Consider the following 16,747-nt stretch of genomic DNA (forward strand, 5'->3'; position numbering starts at 1 on the left):
CGGCAACGACTTAAGCCGGTGCAACATGCTCGCGCTTACTTAACTCGGGGTGACCACTATGCCCTGCTAACGGAGCAATCGGCTTAAGTTGGCAACGACTTAAGCCGGTGCAACATGCTCGCGCTTACTTAACTCGGGGTGACCACTATGCCCTGCTAACGGAGCAATCGACTTAAGTCGGCAACAACTTAAGCTGGTGCAACATGCTCGCGCTTACTTAACTCGGGGTGACCAATATGCCCTGCTAACGGAGCAATCGGCTTAAGTCGGCAACGACTTAAGACGGTTTAACATGCTCGCGCTTACTTAACTCGGGGTGACCACTATGCCCTGCTAACGGAGCAATCGGCTTAAGTCGGCAACAACTTAAGCCGGTGCAACATGCTCGCGCTTACTTAACTCAGGGTGACCACTATGCCCTGCTAACAGAGCAATCGGCTAAAGTCAGCAGCGGCTTAAGCCGGTGCAACATGCTCGCGCTTACGTAACTCGGGGTGACCACTATGCTCTATTAACAGAAGCGATCGACTTAAGTCAGCAGCAACTTAAGGCGATTTGACACGCTTACGATTACTCATATAGGGATGACTTCTATATCCCGTAAACAAGTTTCAAAACCATCACACAACATTTTACTACTGCAAATTTACGTACTGTTGAATTCTGAAACAATAGGAGAATAACAATATCATTCAAGTGCTAAACTGGTGTCCTCTAACAAATGTCTGACCATGCTAACCGCACGCTCAAAGCACGCAAAATATTTCTCTATTTCACGATATCTTTCTCAGGGGCAACCGACGAGGAAGAGCGACTTGAGGAATCAGGAGCAGCATTCACGTCAGCCCTTATATCTTCAGGAACAACCACGCCAGGTCTCCTCATCAAGATTCGCCCCGCCCGAATGGCCTTATCCATGGCTCTGTCGCGCTGGGCTCTCAGAGTAATGGAAGTTTCTTTAGCAACCTTGGCAGCCAACTAAGCGGTTTCTAGCTCCTGGGCGATGGATTTCTTGGAAGCACGGAGTTCTTTGATAGTAGCATCCTTCGCCGATATCAATTGCTTGAGCCGGATCACCTCATCCGCGGATTCCTGCAGCTTACAGCGATGGTTGTCTAACTCCTCCATGGTGAAGCGATGACTCCTCTCCAGGATGGTCAACGAGTTGCTAGAGTCGCGATATAGTCTATCAAGATTGTCGCGAGAAGCAGCAAGGATACGTTTTTCTTCCTGCAAACAAAAATCAACTCCTTCAAACATCAAGCAAGCAATAGGAACACAGTAATGCAAGGCACATTTCCATAGGTCACCTTTTCAGAATCAAGCTGAGTGCGAAGGGAAGAGCTCAGTGCATTGGCGTCATCTAGGGCAGCAGAGACCTGAGCTAGTTCAGTCTGGCTTTGAGAATACTTTTCTTCAAAATAAGAGCACCGCTGGACCAGTTCAGCCTGATCTCGAGAATGTTTTTCTTCAAGAGTGGAAATCTGCCGAGTCATATCTAGCAGGAGACAATCAAACAAAAGGGGTCAGAATGTAAGGCAGTTCAATAATGAAGACAAAGAGAAGCAAAAAAGCACTAACCAACATTGGTCGCCTCCAAGTCAGAGACACGATGTTGAAGTAACACTGGATTCCAACGTGCAAGGGACAAAGCTCCTTCTGGAACAGAAGCACCCTGCAACCTCAGCTGGCTAGCCATCCCGTCCACCAAAGCCTGATAAGGAGAACAGATAAGTGTAAGGATAGCAGTTCATGCGGTGTAAAAATCAAGCTAAAATATATCACAGTACCTGGAGGTTGGAAAAGAACGAAGGGACTCCCAAATCGTGAGAGATCAATTGATGATCGGGCGTAAGGTCGCCACCCGAAGCAGCTTGCAACGAACCAGCAGGAACCAACTCAATGCCATCAACAGAGCCCAAAACTTGGTCAGCGGGGACGCTGCCCTCTAAAGCGACTCCCTGGTCCAAAGCTTGGGCTACCACCATGCAGCCGGAGTGCGGAGGCGATCCCGCATGAACGTCCATGGAAGTACAAGAGGGAGACCCCGCGCGGACACCCTCGGGGGTTGGGTCACGGTTTGCGCTGCCCACTTGAGCCGGATCATCTCCGGCAGTACCCTCGGGGGCTGGGCAGTGGCTTGCGCTTCCCACCCGAGCCGAGTCATCCCCGGCAACATCCTTGGGGGCTAGGCAAGCGTCAACACCGTCCTTGACGACCAAGTTCTCTGCAGTAGCCGCCTCTAAGGCTGATGGACCCTCAGTTACTTCCATGGGACCAAGATGAACCAAGTCAGTCTCCTGACCCTCAAGACCGCGTTCTAAGGTCGACGAGGCACGGGATGACCTCAACCCAGCATCAAGCACATCAGCACAAACCTCCATCACACCATCATATGCTGGCTCTGATAACAGATCCTCTGGAACCATATCCTCAAGAGTCTGATCAAAATTCGCCAGGGACAATTCTTGCAGACCAATGAGAGCAGACAAAGCAGGAGAAGGAACTCCACTACTTTCACCACTCGCGACGTACTGCCGACTGTTCTTTCGAGTCAGAGGGACCTCGTCCTCTTCCTCCCCGTCGTCTTCACCAGCAACACAGGCAACACCCACATTGGGATCAGCAACAGATGGGGCACAACCATTGGGGTCAGCAGCAGATGGAGCACCCCCATTGGGATCAGCAACAGATGGAGCACACCCATTGGGGTCAGCAGCAGATGGAGCACCCCCATTGGGATCAGCAACAGATGGAGCACACCCATCGGGGTCAGCGTTAGTAAATTCAGGCACAGGCACTTCTTCAGCAGCAGGAACCGAAGTACCAACGTCCCAATCCAAACTAGATACTCGCCGGAGGCGTCTCTTTTTCTTTTTCTGCTCATCTGCGGAAGGATCAAGTTGATTGGCTCGGCAAGGGTGTCTCGGACGAGTACTGGCAGACTTCTGGATATCCAAGGTTGTACCAGTTTCTGGGAGAGGCGCCGCCACCAATGTCCCAGCAGGAGCAGTATCAGAAGAGTCCTCAGCCAGCAAATCAAGCATAGCACTTATTTCTGCGTCACTAGGATCCAAAGGCACCTCAAAATGGACCTGCCGTTCATCATCAGGAATTTCCCCGAGCGAGGCAACCAGGACGCTAACTTCTTCAGTAGAGGGTCGCACTCTAAGGCCCAAACTGCCATCAGTGACAGGTGGATTCGACACAAAAAGAGTGAAGGCCTTGGGAGGAGACAAGTTCCAGGCTGAATATGCCACTGGGGCACCAACATTTGATACCTTGCCTCTAAGAATCATCTCAAGTCGGTTCACCAAGTCTACAGAGGGAATTCTTCTGTTGGTAACCCGAGTTGAGTCAGCTAGGCCTCGGTACAGATAAGCCGGGTATGCCCTGTCTTTCAACGGCTGAATATTCTTGAAAACAAAATCAGCAACCACAGCCTCAGCAGTCAGACCCCTCTCCTTCAGCAGCCCAACTTCAGCTAGCAAAGCACCTACCTCAGCTACCTCCTGATCAGTGGGGGATTCGGTCCAACTTGGAGTGCGAACATCCGGCTGTCTCCCCGACCTAGGGGGGAGAGAATTTCCATGGTTCTCGACAATAAACCATTCCAAGCGCCATCCCTTGATACTGTCTTTGAGGGGGATTTCAAGATACTCAGTCTTCCTCCCACGGCGCATCTCCAAACTAGCACCCCCAACCAGCTGATGCTGCCCCCCGGCCATCCCAGGGCGACAGTGATACAAGTACTTCCACAACCCGAAATGTGGCAGCACGCCAAGAAAAGCTTCGCACAAATGAATGTAAATGGAAATTTGCAGAATAGAATTGGGATTCAGATGGGTCAGGTTAAGGCGATAGAAATCAAGGAGGCCGCGGAAAAAGGGAGAAATGGGAAGACCGAGACCGCGGAGAAGAAAAGGAACGTAAATTACGGATTCATGGGTATCCTCTGTCGGGACAGTGACCCCATGACAAATCCGCCAAGAACAGAGCTCCCTCGGGGGAAGAACCCCGATGGACACGAGGTGGAGAAGGTCGGGCTCGGAGACAACAGACATGTGGTTACCTGCGAAAGGCAACTGACTGTTGGGGTCGATTGGGGGAATCACCATGGCGGATGAACTCGAGGCCTTCCTCTTGGGCGCCATCTCAATTCTACCGGCGAACAGAGTGGAAGACGAATGGCAGAGAGGATTTGGAGGCAGGAAAGCAAGAACTAGGGCACGGAAAGCAGAAGCGGCTAAAAGCGCAGTACTTATGGGATATTCCCGAGTCAGATACCGTTTCTAAAAAGCGCCCAGTCAGCACTCGGCAGTTACTTTCAAAACACCAGCGCGCCACGTTGTCACCCGGTTGGACTGTCGAGTGGGACCCTGCCTCGGCTGAGGAGGAGCATGAGGAGTGATGGGACAGGCTTCCCCATCTCTCTATTATTTACCGTTAGTTTATTTCCGCTGCACTTCGAACAATGATGGTTACTTTTGCAAAAACTTCGATGATGGTGATGATGTAATAATTTAATGCTCTGACATGTATGGTTTTATGCCTTATTGTATTTGCTCTGTGACTCACCATCGAGTGAGATTGTGGTACTTGATCCTGTCAGTGGCCGTGTCGGACTAGATCCGAGGGATTGACGGGTTATTCCCATTTAAGTGTGGTCTAGCCTCTAAGGCGGGGCTTAGGCACTTAAGTTGGAATAATTCGGGCAGTTCCGCCACAGCTGGTATCGGAGCGAATACCACCACAGAGGAATCAATAAGTCGTGAATACCAACTTTTCTAAAGTAAAACTTGCTTAGAAACCAATATTAGATAGATCGTCAGGACGATAAGGATAGACCTAGGACGTGAAGCCTTAGGAAATAGATGGGTAGTTAGGTGGCTATGTATATAGGCCATAAAGGCTACTAGTACTACTATTAATAAGGATGTTGTAGAAGCACCCGAAAAATTAGTCAGGTCTGAGAAGACGACTAGAATGAGCATGCATCATGATTGTTGCATTATAATTGTCTCTTGTGCATCAACATGCTTCTCTCACCTTTATTCCAATAATAATAACTTGTGAATAATGTGATGTACTGCTATGTTAGGAGCTATAAAAAGTGCCTTGTCTTGTGTTGTTCTGATAGTCTTGATTAGGTTGTGTTATGTGTTCTCCTTGTCGTGCTATCTAGGAGGTACGATAACTATTTAATACATTTTGCCTCTAACCAATAAAAATTGTTGCCGGTTTTGCCCATAAAAGATCCCCCACTTTAACCAGCCTAGTGGTTAGCAAGTGAAACCTCTTAAAAAATCCTGCTTGTGTTGGTATTTTCAAACCCTTGTGTGTTTTACCCATAAAGTTACACCTGAACAGCTTAGAGACCCCCACAGCTTGACCGCTAGACCGACCCAAGTCTCCTTGTGCACTTGTTGTGTCAAAAAAATGTTGTCGGCGTCTAGTTGCACAAACCCTATCAAGGCCATGTTTCTTTCCATAAATCCTTGCCCCAAAAACTTCATAGCATTTCTGTTGATCATCCTAGCTGATCCTGTTTGCATACCTCTCCTTTCACTTGGGTCTAGTAATCTTTTTCCTTGCGAATCATGTTGTGGATTTATCATCCAAATCTCTGATCCTTCATTGATTCTGCCCTATTATCTGGTTATCTGCTATAACTCGTTCTCAAGTATCGAATTTTGATCTTGCCTAAATCTCTCATTTCTGGTCAGTCTCATACCCCCTTCTCCGAGGATCATGACGATGTTTTATCGATTCTTATATATAAATGGTGTATCCATTGGGTTCAATGGATTTCATTGTTGTCCTTGGTTCTCGCATGTCTCTAAAAGCTCATCGATCTTGATCTCATGGTTGGTTCCTCCTCATATCAAATCGAGTACTAGTCTCTTACCGGGTAATCTTTGTGGTGATCATGACAAGTTCGCGGAGTCGAAAATTCTTATGTGATGCTCTTTTGCTAGCAATCTCTGCTTCAACTCTGATCACATTCTTATTTTCTGGGCCATACTCTCATGGGCTCCATCTATCTGCGCTATGTGAATTTCTCGTTGGTTACGTTTGGTAATGGTGTTATGACTAACGACCGATGGTGCCGCGACGAAACCGAGAGCCTCTTGTGGGCGCGCACACAAGGTTGAGCTGCTCGGTACGCGCTGGTATCGCGGTTAATAGTTGTGATCCATTATAAGACTACACCGATGTGCTATCTTTTGTGGACACTCTCAGAATGATTGCTGCATTTTGTCTCGATATGTCGCGATATTCTAACCAAATCTGTCTTCAGTATCTTGTTAGATACCCTCTCATGAATTTGCATCTATCTTCAGTCTGGGAGTTACATGCTTCTCCACCCTTAAATATCCTCATTCGAATCTCAGGACGAGATTCTTTTTAAGGGGGGAAGGCTGTGACACCCCTGGTGTCAAATTCGCGTCATGTCGGGAGATTAATCCTAATCTCGGATGCTCAGTAAAAATTTCTATTTCTCGATCGTGCCTTTCTCTGTTTATCAGGCTTTCTCTTGGAAGTTCATCGAATTCAGAGTTAATCGATCACGAGAAACAACCGATTTTGGAGCGTGTTAAAACTTTTATCCTCGGCACGAATGCAATCTCGATATTCAATCTCGATTTATAAATCTCGTCTAAAGCTCATATTAATCAAACGCTCGACAGTTGCTGGTCGCGCTGTGTCCGAATCCAATTTCTCGATGTTCGATCGATGTCCAACTAGTTTAATCCGAGTCCATACTCACAAACGAAATAATCAATATGTCGTCCTCTAATCAATTTTTATCCGACTCGGCCAAATACCTTATGCCTGAACCGAATTGAAAACCCACTCCGGCAGCGATTTTAAAATATCGCGATTCGCCCTCTCTGACTAAAAATCCAAAACCGATCAAATCTCAGGACGATTTATTTTCGAATCACGCGTAGGGAATTATTTCCGAGCAAATTCAAATCAAACTCTCGGTCGAATTTATCGCTCAATCGTCCGTTCGCCGAAACTCTAATTCGCTCTGTTCTCTGTAGAAACGAATTCCGCAGCAGCATTTTTATTCCAGGAAATAATTAGCACAACCGATTGAGTGTTTTGGGCCAAATCCAGTCCAGCCCATTTGGCCCATAAGAAACCCTACCTTAATTTCTCCTCTATAAATATGGGCTTCCCTCCCTTGCATTCTGAAAATTTTCATTCCCACCCCTAGCCACCCAAACCAGCCCTCCTCTTTCCTCCTTCTCCTACACGGTTGAACACCAGGGCGTCAGCTCCTTCCCCACGAAGCAAGGGCCTCTCATGGCTGCCTCCCTTGTGGCATCTTTCCCCTGCAGGTTCCTGGTCGGCGCCCTTGCTCCCTTGGCTCGACGCTCGGTGGCCAGACCCCATGGCGCACGTGCCCTCCTCCCTGGACCCCATTGCTGGGAGCTCGACCAACAGCCATGGAGTCCAAACTCCCTGTGCTCCAGCCGGCCTCCTCTGCTCGCGCTCCCCATTCCATGAAGCAGCGCGCAGGGAGCAGGGTCTTTTTCCTCCATGGCGCGACATCCCTGTTTGCTCCGGTGGCTCGTCTTCCCCGGCGCCGTCGGCCTCCTCCAATGTCGGCCCCTTTCCAGCTCGGCGCCTCCAGCAGCCATGGTGCCTCCCTCTGCCCACTCCCTCCCAGCGCCCTTCCTCCCTCGGCCAGCAATGGCCCGACGCCCCCTGCTCCTACTCTCTCGCGCGACAGCAACTCCCATGGACGCCTAGATTTTTTTTCCAGTGCCCTGTTCATCTTCCTCCCAGCAGCAGCCGTCCCTGTGCAGCTCCATTTCCCCCATGGCCGTGAGCCCCCCCCCCCATCTGGCCGCCATCCGCCCCTGTGCTCGGCCCTCCACGTGCGGCGTCAACCGATCTGTGCAGCGAGCAACAACCTCGGTGAGCTACTAGCTGTCCTGCGTTTTTTTTGTGTTTGATTGAATGGCCGCACCAGCAAATCGTGTAATAAATTGTGCCGTGCTCGCAGCCGTGTCGTCATCACGCCTCGCTCGTCGCTCGTCGGCAAAAGAGCCCCGTCTGATGGCATGCAAGTGCAACTCCGATCGGATTTCAGCCAGGTTGTTCGCTTTAAATGATTTGCGATTTGTTTTATTTGCGTGGTTGGTCGATGATGTGCGTGTGTGAATATGTGCGTGAAATTATAATTGTATGAATGAATACGTATATAGAAGAAAATGAAGTAGAACAAGAACTCGGATGTTTTTATATTTTGGTAGGATCACATTTGGGGTTAGAGAACAAGAGGTTGTTCGATGCGTGCGATTTGTAGTTTGTCTAATTATGTTTTGGTCGATGTGGTGTACAGGGGTGTTTAATTATGTGTGGGTATAAAATGTTTTGTTTATACCCCGTGGCAAGGTCGCATTCATGTTTTGGTAAATAAATGTGTCGTGCTTATTTTATGTGATGAGTAAGTCTGCAAATACAAGGGAGGTGAGGATTGAATTAGTGCACGTATGTGTGTGGTGTCGTGGTGTATTTTAGTAGTGGTGGCCTAAGATAATTGTTTGAGGTGTGCGGGTATATGCCGTAATATGGTTATACTCGTAACAAAGAAATATGTATGTCTTGTTAACACAACGTTTAGGTTGCTGTCGTATAACCGTGTGAAGAATGCTCGCGATGGTCATGTGACTAAAAGGTGATATAGTGGCAAGCGAGAAGTAAGTTCAATATTTTTTAAACGATAAGTTGATAGCACCTATCGACATCGTCATGATTTTTGTCGTATGGCGGATCGAGGACTTGTCATCGTAGTTTCGGGGAATTGTCGGAAATGTTCTGGTGCTTTACCGATGGGGTTGAATGTACTTGTGATGTATTACAATAGCTGTGTCATGCAAGTATCCAAAAAATGGTAAAATGTGGTGTATGTTGGTAATTAGAAAATAGTCACGTCATTAACCGACTCGTGTTCAGCAGGAGTCGATCGCGTTAAGTGATTACGATATACATATTGTGTCTCAGAGTGCTATAATAATGAGTTAGCAGGTTTGTTAGATGGTTTTGGGTTAAGTTCGAGGTCATGATGAATTGCTTGTTGTAGTCTAAATGCGTGTGGTTATGGTCGCGGGTAAAAATTTAGTAGTGCTCATGTGGTGTCTAAGTTAAAAGATGAACTAGTGGGTGAAAAACGTTTCGACATACATGTATACCGAATTTGATTATTGTGGTGAACGCGTTGTTAATTGAGTATGGTAATTCTAGGCACGAAACGACTCGAACAAAATTTGTAAGTCGACTGGGTAGCCCTCTTTTGATTAATTTAGCTCTAACAATTGGTAAAGTGCTAGAATAACTCAAGTCTCTAAAACATGGCAATTCTTGAATTATATAGAAGCTGAAATTTAGTAATTGCTGTTTTGGACTGCACACAGTGATTTGCTAGTGCTGTATGTTTGATGAACAAAATTTTATTTTCTGTAGATATGTGCTATAGAAAAGTGGTAGATAACTTTATTATCTTGCTGGTGTTAAAATTTGGCAGGCATAAGTCTGATCGTTTAGGAGTTATGATTTTTACAAATTCAGTAACTGAATCTGTCCAAATTCTGTACAGATTTCAGAAACTGCATTGTTTGCCTAATGTAATGTTAGAATCAGTCCTGGTCGATTGTAAGAAAGTTGTAGATGCTTTTCTCATCTTGCTTGTGTTAAAATTTCATAACCATAGGCCTGATAGTTTAAGAGTTATGAATTTTACAAACTGGTTGCTGTGTTCTGTCCTCTGTCACAACAGATTTCGAAAACTGTAATGTTTGATTTGATTAAACCTGGAATCACTTCTTGGTGATTATAAAAGTTATGTAGTTCTTTTGCCAAGCTTTCCAAAAAGTCTTGGATCACTCTTTTTGGTGATCTGAAGATTAAGTTATGGATGTTTAAAGTCTGAAGACTGAATCTGTCCAATTCTGGACAGCAAAGCCTTCTAATGTCTTTATTCTTAAATTACATATTGAATCACCTCGATATGTTTATAAATAATTTGTAGAAAATTTAATTAGCTTTCTAGAAAGTCTAAAATCACTTTGTTTGGATGTCTGAATCTTCAGTTGTGAATTTTTGAAGTTGCAAGCCTGAATCTGTCCAAATCTGGGCAGATCTGTTGTGTTAGCACTTTTAACTTTGCTAAGTGTTGAATCTTGTTGAGGTGAAAATACCAAAGTTGTAGAGAACATTTTAAGCTTTCCAGAAAGTCCTAGTTTACTATTTTTGAGTAAATATCTTGTGAGTTATGACTGAAACAATTGACTGCTGTATTGCTGTCCAAAAATTCTGCTAGTGCGCTTTTGATTGTTTAGTTCCCCCTTGTCGCTAAAAATGTGTGGTTTGCTCTTAAGTAATGTAGACTTGCCATGACTAAGCTTAATAATGCACGTGTGTCATGTTTTGTATGTTTCTTGCTGTAGTTGATTGTGATATAGGAGTCTATCGACATTGATGCATAGGTCCTCTATTAAACTTGTGTTGGGATGCTTTTGTGTGATTCATATAAGAACTAACGAAAAGTCATAGCAATTAAATAAATGCTTGCACTTGTGATGTCGTGTTGCGTTGGTTAGTTATAGGTATTAATCGTCGTCCTTCCGGTGGGTTGATGTGGTACGCTCGATGAAGTGTAGATATCTAATTCTAACACGTGGTTGTTTGCGGTGTCTTACAATTTAGTGTTGGGTCGCTACCATGTATTTGTATATCTTGTCATAACTTTTCATTATATTCATACATATGCATCTTGCACCTCATATAGGACCGAGAGATGATGATTGAGCCAGTGATGTGGTGCCAACCACAAGATGCAGTTGGTGGATGACCTGAAGAATGGTAGACATAACCAGTAGATGCTCGCCAAGCGAGTACCTCCCCAGCAAACACTATCTAAGTGTCAATTAAAGGCAAGCCCCGGTTTTATGCATAACCGTTATATATGCTATTTTACTACACTTAATGTTTGTAGGCTTGTATTGTGCACTTAAGTGTAGGAGTTGATTTAAACCCTAGTTGCATGATCTCAGGAATCCTATTGAGATGAATACTAGTATGCTAGGTCGAGTAGTTGCTTTGCTAATTAGGGATCTCGGTAGAAGTCGAGTGATTTTTCTAGCACTCGCGCGAGGTCAGGACATTGATTGTACCCACTTTCATATCATACTGATGTTGGTCTGTGGACACGGATCCATGGGGATGCGTGGTCTACGAGGTGAAAAATGGGAATAAGGATTAACGTGCGGATACCTGTGTCAAGCGTTTGAACGTACTAAACACATACCGAGAAATATGGTAAATCGGTAAGCCTAGTACCTGAGTGAACCTGCCCGCAGATTGCCCTCCTCACGCGACCTGAGATGTGGTCTCCCATTCCGGTTATGGTGGGTACAAGTGCGGCTACTGCACGACGGCAGTCGGGGTCAGTGGGGCATTGTACGCCAAGGCGGTGAGCCCCTTTCTGTTGCCAGGGAATCGATGGGGACGGTTGATGTGTGTGGGGACGGAGTGCTTCGCCACGTCGTGTGTTTAGGTTTACCTTGCAAGGTTTAAAAACTCGATTCGAATCATCTGCTTCTCGCAGCTAATGAGACTGCTTGATCCATTGTACTGCATTGAGTAACAAGTGGAAATATAATGAGTTGAGATAAGATGTTGCTTGCTAAAATGTTTGCTACTATGTATGAGTAGATAGTACATATTTAGCCTTAAGAGAGTCACACTTAAATTTTGACCAAGTTAAAATTTGATGTAGAAACTCAGCTAGTGCTTTTGGCAACCAAACCCCACAGCCAAATAGCTGCATGTCTAGAGGTAGAGGAGTAGACTCCTCACACCGGGTAAGTCTAGCTGAGTATTAGTATACTCAGCCTTGCTTGTGGCACAATTTTTGCAAGTACTCTTTAGGATGATTGGTTGCTGGTGTGACTTGGCCTTCATCCCTGCCACCGGGATAGATGGTCGAGAGGGTTATTGCTCCCGCAGGAGAGGACCAGGGCGAGTAGTGTGGCCAGGCTTCGCCATGTTACTCGGTTTTCTCCGTTAGTTATTTCCGCTGCATTAAAAATTATGGTTATTATTTCTGAAACTCCGATAATGTAATCACTAATGATACTTATTAAATTTGTGGTATTATGTTTTATTGTATTTCTCTGTGCCTCACCTTCGTGTGAGCTAGTGGTATTCGATCCTGGTAAGTGGCTTTATCGGACTAGATCCGAGGGACTGACGGGTTATTCCTGTTTAAGTGTGTTGCTGCCCTTAAGGGTGCGACTTGGGCACTTAAGCTAGAATAATTCGGGCGGTTCCGCCACAAAAACAATCGGCACAAAGAAGGCAACGTCATTCTTCATTAAAGGGAAGTAACAGTACTTACAAATCAACTCATTATGAGTTGATACTTCCCTACTACTACTACTACTACTACTACTACTACTACTACTACTACTACACTACACTACACTATACTACTCTACACTACTAAATACTACTACATTATTCTAACTATACTATACTAACATCTAAGGACCAGTGGCATCTAGCCACTGGCCCTGTTGCTGCCTCTGCCGCTGCCGCCCCTGTTGCTGCCCCTGCTGCTGCCGCCGTCGCCATCCTTGCTGCCGCCGCCGTCATCGTCGTCGTCACCGTCATTGTCGCCACCGCCTCCGTCGCCGTCGTCGTCGTCGTCGCCATCGCCGCCACCGCCCTCGGACGAGTCCTCCTCGTCCGAGGAGTACTCCGACTCATCCGAGCCCTCGAGCCCGGAGCGCTCGACGACCCGGATGTAAGTCGAGACCTCCGCCGCAAGCCCCTGAGAGTCATCTGAATCGTCAGACGACTCACGCAGAGGGATGGGAGCCGGAGACCCCTCGGACTCAGAGGAGAACTCCTCCTCTGAGTACTCCGAATCACCGAAGTCCTCTGACGGAGGAGTCGGCTCACGCTTGCGCTTGTTGTTCTTGCCCATGGTGGAAGCGCGAGAAGGAGAAGAAAGCAAGCAGCGGAGAACAACAAGAGATGTGAAAAAACCAGAGAGGCAAAGGCACTATTTATAGAAGAAGAAGGCAACCGCTCACCTCCAACCACGGTCACTGAACAGTCGTGAAGCATTCAATACACACTTCAACCCGTCTGAAGACACGTCAGGCGGCCGACGCTGTTTCACGCAACGCAACACCCATTGGGACTCCAGTCAACAACGTGGATGATATGATTACGCCCGCCGTCGCATCACATTACTACTCAGAAGCAGCCGGCTAAAACACTCAGTGTACCAAGCCGTCCCTTGTCCACACCCATTGGAGGGGGACGCCCAGGAATTATCAGTATATTTTTCAAAACTGTCACATCCGTGCAGGGCATGCAATGAATACCTCAAGACAAAAATGAGATATCAGTAAGGATCAGAGGAAAGCCAAATATAGCCGAGGAAGTACAAAATCTGACCGATAGAAGCGACGTGAAGACTAGCCAGGGAACGTCCATCAAATGTCCAATCAGTCGCAGAGCAAATAAATTGCACCACCTAGCAAGATATAGGCGGATCACGAACTCGGCTGCAAAAGACAAAATACATGCTGACCTCTGAAGCATAATATTGATGACATAATGCTGACCTCTAAAGCATTCAGAAAAAAGAAAGGATTATTCCCAGCAGAAAGACACGAAATGAAGACCTTCGAGAGGATTATTTTCCAAAATCCACTCGAAGCTCAGGGGCTACACCCATTGGGTGCACCTTCGGTGCACCCCATGAATTACCATTTCAAGCCAAGATAGTGCCGACTTCTAAGGCATAAGACAAGATTAAAGACAAGGCTGACCCCCAACCAAAATACAGGAGTAAAATAAAAATAATTTCTGATGAAGACCTTCGAGTAGATTATTTTCCAAAATCTACTCGAAGCTCGGGGGCTACACCCATTGGGTGCACCTCCGGTGCACCTAATGAAGTTCAGGGTCCTACAATATGAAATGCCGACCTCTAAGGCACAAGCATGAAACAAAGCTCCAGTTTACGAGTGATCAAAGCAGAAGGAGACAGTAAGAAATCGTTTTTCTCTAAATTACCTACAAGCTGGACCTGGGATCTTTGGGCTGATTACCTCAAAATCAACCCAAAGATCGGGGGCTTGTGGGGGACAGATATCCCCCGGGTCCACTGGAAGGGTAAAAGACCTCACGAGAGGCCCAAGGGCCCAATAAATCGTAAGGCCATTCCTTCGTGGGCCTAGGGAGGGACTATCAGTAAAACAGGTCGACGTAAGGCCGGATTGGTGCAAGCCCGGACGGCCCACAGCGTTGAGCAAGCAACCACAACGAAGGTCCGACTTTCCCGCGCTGGAGCCCCATGCAACGGAACCAGGCGAGGATAGGTCGGCAGAACCATAGGAAGATAGACTCAAACAGTTCACTATCTTTTAGGTGCACATTGTTATCATATCCACATGTATTGCCCCACGGTCGAATATATAAGGCCTAGGGGGCACCCCTTCAGAACGATCGATCCCATCACTCAGCCATCCACCTCAACTCTCCCCGTTCTCGCTTTAGAGAGCTACCTTGTAACCCATTACACAAAGCATACTCACCAGGACGTAGGGTGTTACGCATCACTAAGCGGCCCAAACCTGTAAACAGTGTCCATTGTCCCTCGTGCATCTGGCACGAACCATTTTGCTACAGTCGGCGACACCGTCCTACTCCTAAAACACCTAGAGGGGCAACCCCGGGTGTGCGGTCGGACCCAAAACACTGACAGTCACGACCACACGAATGGGGTGGACCCCCTTAAGGGATGTCCACAACAATTAACCACACATACATACCAAGCATCTAAAACCATTCCTTGGTAGACATTGGTGCCACTCTTATTACTCCTCCATGGGCATATATCAGTGTGTATTATACCCCTCTACAAGCAATGTATAACATAGCACGCACAATGCAACAATGGTTGGTGCTCTAAATACCATATGTCCCAACTCCTCACACAAGACCGCACAAGTGTAGCACTTCTCTTACGCTTTCGTCTCGCTTTGTGTAAGGTTAACATAGAGGTACTACGTTTGGAACAAGGATTATAAACTAATCTGCATTCTCCTAAACTTACAAGGTGGTATAAACTAAAGAGTTGAATGCACCAAAGGTCCATTAACTTATGTGAGTTTTAATTAGTTCTGGTCTATCAACTCTAAAAAACTTGATTTTTTGGGTCTATAAACTTTTTAAGTGGTTCAACGTAGGTCTACACCATCTTGTTTGACTCTTAGATTAAACTTCTAGATCAATAAATTTTAAAGTCCTTTACCATATGTATGTTAACTCTACCTTTGGTCCTTAGAATTGATATGGCATGTGGAGTCAACAGCTAATACGACATGAAATTTGCCAAGCAAATGCTTGTGCCTTGACTACATTGCTCTCCTTTCCACCGTCTCAAGCTTGACATATGTGTCTCTACTCTATCTCTACTCCAGAGCTCATCACCAGCATCACCGATCACTGAGCTCCTAACATTGTTGTTCATCACATTGAGATTCACATATATCCTAAAATTGAGCTTTACTGAGTTTGTCTGTTCCTCTTCTACTCTTTGTGCTCATTGAACACACAAAAACCATGTTGGAGTTCCAAGCATATTGTACTACAACTCCTATGATAGAACTTTGAGCTCGTGTGTGCACCACCGTTCCCATCGGCGTAGGCCATCGCTACTTCAACAAGTGTGTGGTCGAGTCCAACATGAACCCCTCATCCCCGTGCACACACATTTGGGGAAAGTCTATGTCGAACTGACCCTTATAGTCTTATGCTTTGTGCTACTAGGCCTCCATCGCGTGCTACCGTCTTTTGCACTTGTCTCACTTGTCAACTCTTGCTCTTGCCACCTTGCACGCTTAGGGCATTGTTGTGATATACCTCATCAAAAATACGCTTATGGTCCTCCGAATCCACATGTAGAGCGGGCTCGCATATGCATACCATCTTTCTTATCTTTCATTTTTACTTCGTTTAAAAGAGTTAACTCAGAGGTGCTATAGTTAGAGTTTTTACTTCACGTAAAAGAGTTAACTTAGAGGTACTATATTTAGGTGACAAAGATTATTAGCTAGTAGTGTCATCAATCACAACCATGTATGGTCCAACTTAATAAAAGCTAATAATGGGTTAGACCCCCTTAAGGGCTGATTTGGTGGACATGTAATTGGAGGGGATCCATAGGGGAGTAATCCCCTCCCTATTCAAATTTGAATAGGGAGGGGATTCCTCCCACATGGATCCCCTCCAATTCCCTATCCACCAAATCAGCACTAAGGGTTGTCCTCAACAATTGACCACACGTACATACTAAGAATCCAAAACCACTTCTTGGTACATTGCGGCGCCACTCTTATTACCCCTCCATGGACATATATGAGTGTGCATTATACCCTCTACAGGCAATTTATAACATAGTACACATATATGTAATAATGGTTGATGCTCTAAATACCATATGTAACATCATGTGTCTAAAACTTGCTTATATCCTAACTCCTTACATGCAACAAGACTGCATAAGTGTAGCACTTCTCTTACGCTTTTGTTCTCGCTTTGTGTAAAATACTAAACATGGAGATACTACATTTGAAACAAGGATTATAAATTGACCTACACCGTCCTAAATTTCCATGGTGATATAAGCTAAAGAGTTAAATGCACT

The sequence above is a fragment of the Zea mays genome, chromosome 1, assembly GCF_902167145.1.
Source record: "Zea mays cultivar B73 chromosome 1, Zm-B73-REFERENCE-NAM-5.0, whole genome shotgun sequence".
NCBI classification, from domain to species: domain Eukaryota; kingdom Viridiplantae; phylum Streptophyta; class Magnoliopsida; order Poales; family Poaceae; genus Zea; species Zea mays.